Genomic DNA, 10,925 nt, shown 5'->3' with positions numbered 1-10,925 from the left:
TCTCTCTCTCTCTCTCTCTCTCTCTCTCTCTCTCTCTCTCTCTCTTTAGACCTTTAATCTCTGTGTGTGTTTTTTTATTGGATATTACATGTATTTACCTTTCAATGTTATCTCCTCTCCCATTCTCCCCTAAAACCCCTTTTCCCATACCCCCTCCTCCTAATTCTTGTGAGGGTGTGCTCCAAACATCCTCCCAGCCCCATCTCCCTGTTCTTGAATTCCCACACAGTAGGGGATCCAAACTTTTTGGGACCACAGCCCTCCACTTTCACTGAAGTCTAACAAGGTCACCCTCAATTCCCTATACAGGTGCATGAGTCCCTCCCTTTGTGCTCTCTGGCTGGCAGTTTAGACTTTAGGAGCTCTGGTCAAACTTTTGATACTCCTTCTAGAAAGGACCAAAGCATCCACACTTTGGTCTTCCTTCTTCTATGTGAGTTTTATGTGGTCTATACGTTGTTTCTTAGAAATTGTGAGCTTTTGGGCTAATAACCACTTATCAGTGAGTGCATACTATGTATGTTCTTTTGAGATTGGGTCACCTCACTCAAGATGATATTTTGCAGGTCTATCCATTTGCCTAAGAATTTCATGAACTCGTTGAGTAGTACTCCATTGTATAAATGTACCACATTTTCTGCATCCATTCTTCTGTTGAAGGGCATTTGGGTTCTTTCCAACTTCTGGCTATTATAAATAAGGCTTCGATGAACATGCTGGAGCATGTGTCCCTGTTGTATGTTGAAACATCTTTTGGGTATATGCCCAGGAGTGGTATAGCTGGGTCCTCAGGTAACACTATGTTCAATTTTCTGAGATACCGCCAGACTGTTTTCCGTAGTGGTTGTACCAGTTTACAATCTCACCAACAGTGGAGGTGTGTTTCTCTTTCTCCACATCCTCGCCAACATGTGCTGTCATCTGTGTTTTGGATCTTAGCCATTCTGACTGGTGTGAGGTGGAATCTCAGTGTTGTTTTCATTTGCATTTCCCTTATGACTAGGGATGCTGAACACTTCTTTAGGTGCTTCTCAACCATTCGAGCTTCCTCAGTTAAGAATTCTTTGTTCAGCTCTGTGTTCCATTTTTTAATAGGGTTCTTTGATTGTCTAGAGTCTAATTTCTTCAGTTCTTTGTATACCTTGGATATTAGCCCTTTATCAGATGTAGGGTTGGTGAAGATCTTTTCCCAATCTGTTGGTTGCCGCTTTGTCCTATTGACTGTGTCCTTTGCTTTACAGAAGCTTTGCAGCTTTATGAGGTCCCATTTGTCAATTCTTGGTCTTAGAGCACAGGCCATTGGTGTTCTGTTCAGGAACGTTTCTCCTGTGCCTATGTGTTCCAGCCTTTTCCCCAGTTTCTCTTCTATTAGTTTCAATGTGGCTGGTTTTAGGTGGAGTTCCTTGATCCACTTGGAATTGAGCTTTGTACAAGGAGATAAGTATGGGTCAATTTGCATTTTTCTACATGCTGACCTCCAGTTGGACCAGCACCATTTGTTGAAAATGCTGTCTTTTTTCCACTCAATGGTTTTAGCTCCTTTGTCAAAGATCAGGTGACCATAGGTATGGGGGTTCATTTCTGGGTCTTCTATTCTATTCCACTGATCCTCCTGCTTGTCTCTGTTCCAATACCACACAGTTTTTACCACTATTGCTTTGTAGTACAGCTTAAAGTCAGGGATGGTGATTCCCCCAGAAGTTCTTTTATTCCTGAGAGTAGTTTTCACAATCCTGGGTTTTTTGTTATTCCAAATGAATTTTAAGATTGCTCTTTCTATCTTTGTGAAGAATTGAGTGGGAATTTTCATGGGGATTGCATTAAATCTGTAGATGGCTTTTGGCAAGATAGCCATTTTTACTACATTAATCCTTCCAAACCATGAGCATGGGAGATCTTTCCATCTTCTGAGATCTGCTTCAATTTCTTTCTTCAGGGGCATGAAGTTCTTGTCATACAGGTCTTTTACTTGGTTGGCTAGGTTCACACCAGGTATTTTACATTATCTGTGACTATTGTGAAGGGTGTCATTTCCATAATTTCTTTCTCAGCCAGTTTATCTTTTGAGTAGTGGAAGGCTACTGATTTGCTTGAGTTAATTTTATATCCACCCACTTTGCTAAAGTTGTTTATCAGGTTTAGGAGTTCTCTGGTGGAAGTTTTGTGCTCACTTAAGTATACTATCATATCATCTGCAAATAGTGAGATTTTGACTTCTTCCTTTCCAATTTGTATCCCTTTGACCTCCTTATGTTGCCTAATTGCTCTGGCTCGGACTTCCAGTACTATATTGAACAGGTACGGGGAGAGTGGGCAGCCTTGCCTAGTCCCTGATTTTAGTGGGATTGCTTCAAGTTTCTCTTCATTTAGTTTGATGCTGGCTACTGGTTTGCTGCATATTGCTTTTACTATGTTTAGGTATGGACCTTGAATTCCTGATCTTTCCAAGGCTTTTATCATGAAAGGGTGTTGAATTTTGTCAAATGCTTTCTCAGCATCTAGTGATATGACCATGTGGTTTTTTTCCTTTGAGTTTGTTTATATAGTGGATTACATTGATGGATTTCCATATATTGAACCAACCCTGCATTCCTGGGATAAAGCCTTCTTGATCGTGATGGATAATTGTTTTGATGTGTTCCTGGATTCAGTTTGCTAGAATTTTATTGAGTAATTTTGCATCAATGTTCATAAGGGAGATTGGTTTGAAGTTCTCTTTCTTTGTTGGGTCTTTGTGTGGTTTAGGTATGAGCGTAATTGTGGCTTCATAGAATGAATTGGCAGTGTACCTTCTGTTTCTATTTTGTGGAATAGTTTGAAGAGAATTGGAATTAGGTCTTCCTTGAAGGTCTGATAGAATTCTGCACTAAAACCGTCTGGTCCTGAACTTTTCTTTGTACGGAGACTTTTAATGACTGCTTCTATTTCTTTTGGGGTTATGGGACTGTTTAGATGGTTTATCTGGTCCAGATTTAACATTGGTAACTGGTATTTGTCTAGAAAATTGTCCATTTCATCCAAATTTTCCAATTGTGTTGAGTATAGGCTTTTGTAGTAGGATCTGATGATTTTTTTAATTTCCTCAGTTTCTGTTGTTATGTCACCCTTTTCAGTTCTGATTTTATTAATTTGGATACTGTCTTTCTGCCCTCTGATTAGTCTAGCTAAGGGTTTATCTATCTTGTTGATTTTCTCAAAACACCAGCTCCTGGTTTTATTGATTCTTTGGATAGTTCTTTTTGTTTCTATTTGGTTGATTTCAGCCCTGAGTTTGATTATTTCCTGCCATCTACTCCTCTTGGGTGTATTAGCTTCTTTTTGTTCTAGGTCTTTCAGGTGCATCATCAAGCTGCTAGTGTATGCTCCCTCCAGTTTCTTTCTGTAGGCACTTAGAGCTATGAAATTTCCTCTTAGCACTGCTTTCATTGTATCCCATAGATTTTGGTATGATGTGTCATCATTTTCATTAAATTCTAAAAAGTTTTTAATTTCTTTCTTTATTTCTTCCCTTACCTGATTATCAAGGAGTAGGGTGTTGTTCAGTTTCCATGTGAATGTGGGCTTTCCATTGTCTTTGTCATATTTGAAGACTAGCCTTAGCCCATGGTGATCTGATAGGATGCAGGGGATTATTTCAATTTTTAAATATCTGTTGAGGCCTCTTTTGTGCCCAATTATATGGTCTATTTTGGAGAAGGTACCATGAGGTGCTGAGAAAAAGGTATATTCTTTTGCTTTAGGGTGAAATGTTCTATAGATATCTGTTAAGTCCATTTGGTTCATAACTTCTGTTAGTTTCACTGTATCTCTATTTAGTTTCTGCTTCCATGATCTATCCATTGCTGAGAGTGGGGTGTTGAAGTCTCCCACTATTATTGTGTGAGGTACAATGTGTGTTTTGAGCTTTAGTAAGGTTTTTTTTTTTTTATGAAAGTGGGTGCTCTTGTATTTGGCGCATAGATATTCAGAATTGAGAGTTCATGTTGGTTGACTTTTCCTTTGACAAGTATGAAATGTCCTTCCTTATCCTTTTTGATAGCTTTATGTTGAAAGTCGATTTTATTCGATATTAGAATGGCTACTCCAGCTTGTTTCTTAGAGCCATTTGCTTGAAAAATTGCTTTCCAGCCTTTCACTCTAAGATAGTGTCTGTCTTTGTTGCTGAGGTAGGTTTCCTGTAAGCAGCAAAAAGCTGGGTCCTGTTTGCGTATCCAGTCCGTTAGCCTATGCCATTTTATTGGGGAATTGAGTCCATTGATGTTAAGAGATATTAAGGAGAGGGTGTTGTTGCTTCCTGTCATTTTTGCTAATAGTGGAGACATCGTTTGTGTGGTTATCTTCTTTTGGGTTTGATGTAAAAAGATTATTTTCTTGCGCTTTCTAGGGTATGATTGCCCTCCTTGTATTGGAGCTTTCCTGCTATTATCCTTTGTAGTGCCGGATTTGTGGGAAGATACTGTGTAAATTCGGTTTTGTCATGGAATATCTTGGTTTCTCCGTCTATGGTAATTGAGAGTTTTGCTGGGTAAAGTAGCCTGGGCTGGCATTTATGTTCTCTTAGGGTCTGTAGGATATTTGTCCAGGATCTTCTGGGTTTTATGGTGAGAAGTCAGGCGTAATTCTGATAGGTTTGCCTTTATATGTTACTTGGCCTTTTTCCCTTACTGCTTTTAAAATTCTTTCTTTGTTTTGTGCATTTTGTGTCTTGATTATTATGTGACGGGAGGTATTTCTTTTTTGATCTAGTCTGGTGTTCTGTAGGCTTCTTGTGTGATTATGGGCATCTCATTCCTTAGGTTAGGGAAGTTTTCCTCAATAATTTTGTTGTTGAAGATATTTACTGGCCCTTTAAGTTGGGAATCTTCACTCTCTTCTATACCTATTATCCTTTTTTTTTTTTTTTAAATTTTTTTTTTATTTATTTATTATATGTAAGTACACTGTAGCTGTCTTTAGACACCCATATGAGGGCACCAGATCTCATTGTAGATGGTTGTGAGCCACCATGTGGTTGCTGGGATTTGAACTCATGACCTCTAGAAGAGCAGTCAGTGCTCTTAACCGCTGAGCCATCTCACCAGCCCTATACCTATTATCCTTAGGTTTGGTCTTCTCATTGGGTCCTGGATTTCCTGGATGTTTTGTGTTAAGAACTTTTTGCATTTTGCGTTTTCTTTGACAGTTGTGTCAATATTTTCTAAGGTATCTTTTGCACCTGAGATTCTTTCTTCTATCTCTTGTATTCTGTTGGTGATGCTTGTGTCTATGACTCCTGATTTCTTTCTTAGGTTTTCTATCTCCAGGGTAGTCTCCCTTTGTGATTTCTTTATTGTTTCTACTTCCATTTTTATGTCTTGGATGGTTTTGTTCAATTCCTTCACCTGTTTGTTTGTGTTTTCTTGTAATCCTTTAAGGGATTTTTGTGTTTCCTCTTTAAGGGCTTCTACCTGTTTACCTGTGTTCTCAAATTTTTTGAGAGTGTTGTTTATGTCCTTCTTAAAGTCCTCTATCATCATCATTAGAAGTGATTTTAGATCTGGTTCTTGCTTTCCTGGTGATATGGAGAGTTTGGGACTTTCTAATGTGGTAGAACTAGATTCTGATGATGGCAAATACCTTGGGCTGCTGGTGCTTGTGTTCTTGTGCTTGCCTTTTGCCATCTGGATCGCCTTTGTGCAATCTGTGCTGTTTCTGACTGGGGCCTGTCTCTCCTATTATCTAGGTTGTGTCAGAATTGTTTGGAATGGGTTTTGGTGCTGGGGTTAGAGCTGAGGCCCAAGATCTGCTCCGTGCTCAGGTGGAAACCGGAAGGCGGCCCGGGCTCCAGGTCAGGAGTGGATTCCTAGGTCCCAGTGGGTCCCCGTTGCTCCCTGATTGGGGCAAGTATTGCTGCTTCCTAGCCTAAGATACTGGTTGGGTTAGAGCTTCTGGGATCCCCGCTTCCTCTGGGTGCTGTGAGTTTGGGTGCAGCGCTGATTCCCGGATTTGCCGAGTGCTTGGGCTCAGACCAGAAGGAACCTGTGCTCTGGGCCAGAAGTGAATTCCTGGGTCCCAGTGGGTCCCGGTTGCTCCCTGTTTAGGGGCAAGTATTGCTACCTACTAGCCTAAGATACTGCTTGGGTTAGACCTCCTGAGAGCCCCGCTTCCTCTAGGTTCTGTGAGATTGAGTGCAGAGCTGACTCCCAGGATCTGCCGTGTGCTTGGGCCCAGACTGGATGGAGCCCGCTCCGGGCCAGGAGTAAATTCCTGGGTCCCAGTGGGTCCCGGTTGCTCCCTGTTTGGGGCAAGTGCTGCTTTTTCCTTACCTGGGATGCTGCCTGAGTTAAAGCTCCTGGGAGTCCCTCTTTCTCTCGGTTTTCTGGGGTTGGGTGCTGAGCTGCCACCTGTGACCTGCTCTATGCCCGGGCCCAGACCGGAAGTGTTGTATGCCATTCTTATGGCTTTATATAAGTAGTATTGGTATCAATACTGTAGACTGCATTTTTTAATTTTTTATTTATTTATTTTTGTTTGTTTTTTGAGACAGGGTTTCTCTGTGTAGCCCTGGCTGTCCTGGAACTCACTCTATAGACCAGGCTAGCCTCGAACTCAGAAATCTGCTTGTCTCTGCCTCCTGAGTGCTGGGATTAAAGGCATGTGTCACCACTGCCTGGCTTATTTTTTTATTTTTAATTGGATTTTTAAATTTACATTTCAAATGTTATCCCCTTTCCCAGTTCTCCCCGAAACCCCCTATCCTATCCCCCCAACCCTGCTTCTGTAAGGGTGTTCTACCACCCACCCAACGACTTCAGCCTCCCCACCCTCAAATTCCCCTACACTGGGACATCGAGTCTTCACAGGATCAAAAGCCTCTCCTCCCACTGATGCCCTATAAGGCAATCCTCTGCTATATATGTGGCTGGAGCCATGGGTCCCTCCATGTGTACTCCTTGTTTGGTGGTTTAGTCCCTGGAAGCTCTGGGGGTCTAGTTGGTTGATATTATTCTCTTCCTATGGGGTTGCAAACCCCTTCAGCTCCTTCACTCTATCTAATTCCTCCATCGGGGACCCCATTGGGAACACCGTGCTCAGTCCAATGGTTGGCTGTGAGTATCTGCCTCTGTATTTGCCAGGGACTGGGAGAGACTCTCAAGAGGCATCTATTTCAGGCTCCTGTCAGCATGCACTTCTAGGCATCCACAATAGTGTCTGGGTTTGGTGACTGTATATGCAATGGAGAACTACTCAGTTATTAAAAACTATGAATTCATGAAATCCTTAGGCAAATGGATGGAACTAGAAAATATCATCCTGAGTGAGGTAACCCAGTCACAAAAGAACACACATGGTATGCACTCACTGATAAGTAGATATTAGCCCAAATGCTTGAAATACCCAAGATATAATTCACAGATCACATGAAGCTTGGGAAGAAGGAAGACCAAAGTGTGGGTGCTTCGGTCCTTCTTAGAAAGGGAGACAAAATACTCATAGGAGCAAATATGGAGACAAAGTGTGGAGCAGAGACTCAAGGAAAGGCCATCCAAAGACTGCCTCACCTGGGGATCCATCCGGTATACAGTCATCAAACCCAGACTGCATTCTTTTCTTAAAGACTGCCCCACCTGGGGATCCAGAATGTGTTCTTTATTATGCTAGTTATTCAGGACTCTGTCTTTAAAGCTTGTTGACATTGTTCTGTATTCATACAGTGTCTTGCTGTTGCCCAAACTTCCGTAGTGGAAATATAGTACATTATCCCCACCCTCTAACCCAGTGCTAGATACCTGGATTGCTTCCAGCACCCAGAAAAAACATATCTTGATGACCACTGACAAGCATGTTTCTGAATAATACTGCACATAAGCATTGTCAGGAAACTGTAAGGAGTAGCACTCCTGAACCTTTGACTGCACGTATGGTTAATTTGCTTGTTTCCTTCCAGAATATTCTGTAGAGTGATTTTTTCCAATTTATATTCCTATCAGCCACGCATAATCACAGGAGTCCACATCCCTATTGTTTTTCAAGGCTATTGTGTGTGAAATCTTTCATTGTAATGTAACTTAAATGCCAATGAATAATGAATTTAAGTAGCTTTTTAGTGTGTATCAACCTTTAGGGCTTCCTGTTCTGTAAATTGCCTATTCATAGTCTCAGCCTGATTTCATGTTGGAGTTTCTCCCTTCTACTTGATTTTTCAGAAATCCTTGGTGCATTCTGTATTCTGGTGGTTGGTCCCTTGTCAGTTTGGGGCATTGTCAAACAATTTCTTAATACCTGTCACTTCTACTTTTGTTCATGGCGTCTTTCATGCAATGAAAACCTTGTGTTATCCAATTTGCATGTTCTTTCAGAAAAGAACAGTACTCAGTGCAGCTGAAAAATAACCAGTTCTGGCAGGAAATTTTAACCATTGGCCAATAAGCGCAGAAGGGAAGCTTTAGAAACATCATTTTCCCAAGCAGGCCTGGTGTCTGGTACACATCCTACCATCAGAGCCTTGCACGGGAGGGGAAGAGATGCCCAAGGATCAACAACAGCTTCTTCCTTTCTCTATTTAGACATTATTAGCTGTGTCTTGGTGCTACAAATGTCTCCATATAGCTCAGGGAGACTTTCAGCTTGTAATTCTGCTGCTACAGCCAAGTAGCTGGGTATTGTCTGTTGTTTTGTCCGTTTAAACACACACACACACACACACACACACACACACACACACACACTGTGCTTGGCACTTTGTGAATTTCTTAAGGCCTATTGTGCTTAGTGATTCATCTGTAAACTATTGGATAGAATAAGTTTCATGATTTAGCAGCACCCTTGGCCATAATCTGCCTGCTCTATGGATTTACAAGGTCAGGAACAAAGAAGAAAAGAGAATGTGACTGGTTCTTTCTCATCTACCTTCATAAATATCTCACTCCTACAAGGGATCTTTCTCTACACTGACATTGCCTCAAAGATCCTAACACCCCACAGGACTGGCTTAGAAAGAACTGATGTCTGCAGCCGAGTCTCTAGCAACCATAGACCCAAGACCAAGAAAGGAGGAAGCAACAACAACTTGGGTGCTGTTCTCCAACCCATGTGCCTACAGTGTTCTCCTCAGGCTGTCCCTCTTTCCCATACTTGCCTCCCATTTCATTCCATGTCCACCATGTTCCCATGAGGTTCATGGTCTCTGCCCTTGCTTCTCAGATCTACGCTTTTTTCTTTTTAATTTCCTCAAGGTTGATTTGGGGTGAGAAGCAGCAAATCCATCCCATTCCAAGCTCCTAAAATGAAGCCAAAATCAGGGGAGTTTTAAGGCAGCTCTGTGGGGATGTTGGAGTTCAACACTCTCCTTTTATCCATGCTTGGCAGCCCCTGCTTTCAGCTACCAGTGGCAAGCAGGAAGAAATGTTATACAGGGAAAACCTAAATGAACCCTTTAGTATACAAGCTCCTGGTTGGCTTTTAAAAATGACTGATTTGGGAAGTCACAAAGATAGACAACACATTAGTAGTTCCCTAAAAGCTTTGCTGTAGATAAATAATACTACTGATATGTGGGTCATGGTGATTATGGCTTTCTATGTGGCCTTTCTGAGTCCATCTTTCCTGAAATCATTGCCTCTTCCCTTAGATCAAGAAACACTATCACATGACTGAAGAGGCTGAGATGGCTTGGTGTCTTTGCCTTTGGACAGACTACTTTTCTTCTTGCTGCAAAAATAATATATACTAGGGAAAAGAAACTAAGGAAAGGGAATGTTCATGGCTCATACTTTGAGGGTAGAGTTTATCAAGGCCCAGAAGCCATGGTAGTGAGAGCTTAAGGCAGCTGTTGACATTATACCTGCAATTGATCAAGAACTGAGGGATGATACTATCACTCAGCTTACTCTATGCTTTTCATTCAGCCTGGGACCCTACCCCATAGGATGGCACTGCATACATTTAGGGTACATTTTCTCTGCTCAGTTAAACATTTCTAGAAACATTCTCACAGACACGCACATGTGTTTCCATGGTGATTCTCAATCCCATCAATTTGACAATGAATGTCAAGTAATATAGCTTTCATAATATGTTCATCCTTTTCTTTCTTGCTTCCTTAACCTTTAGATCAGATGCTACTCAGTTCTGTATGTAGACATACATATTGATAGTGTGAGAAAATTTTTGTCTGTGTGTTTAATACATGGTTAGCTTGATCTAGACATATCCAGTCTCTCTTCTTCCTTATCAGGACTTAAGATGTCTACTTGATAACATAATTGGAAGATCTCCTGTTCTCATCAGAAAAGATAAGCATTCTTCCCACTTATCAGCCTAAGTATCCTTCATTATTCCTGTCCCATATCTGCCACTTCTCAGCCACTTAGAGCCGATAAGTTGGTTTGTAAGCATAGCTTCCTCCTTTCCATTCTTCATCCATTGACTAAAACCCTTCTTTCTCTTCAATACTCTTCATCTTGACGTTGGTCTCTCTGGAGGATGAGAATCCAGACCTCAGTGAACAAAGTAGCACAACGTATTTTGAGAAAGAGAAACACTATAGCCATAAAATTTTTATGGCACTATTATAACAATTGCCCTATCTTATTGTAATTGTTATTATTCATCTCTCTGTACTTAGTTTAAATATTAAACTTTATCACCAGAGATCCTAAAATGTATCCCCCAAAGTTATTAGAAAGGGCAATTCTTTTTTTTTATTATCTTTTTTTACAGTCCAATCATTATCCCCCTCCTGGTCCACCGTCTGACAGTTCCTTATCCTATTCTTCTTCCTCTGTCTCCAAGAAGATGTTCCCACCCCATCCCACCAGGCCTCCCCATTCCCTTGGGCCTCAAGTCTCTTCAGTCTTAGGTGCATCTTCTCTCACTGAGGCCAGACCAGGTAGTCCTCTGCTGTATATTTCAGGGCCTCAGACCAGACAGTGTATGCTGTCTGG

This window comes from Grammomys surdaster, unplaced genomic scaffold (assembly GCF_004785775.1).
Source record: "Grammomys surdaster isolate TR1022 unplaced genomic scaffold, NIH_TR_1.0 146, whole genome shotgun sequence".
In the NCBI taxonomy this organism is placed as follows: domain Eukaryota; kingdom Metazoa; phylum Chordata; class Mammalia; order Rodentia; family Muridae; genus Grammomys; species Grammomys surdaster.
The sequence above is the reverse complement of the archived record's forward strand: the minus strand, read 5'-3'. Positions refer to the sequence as shown.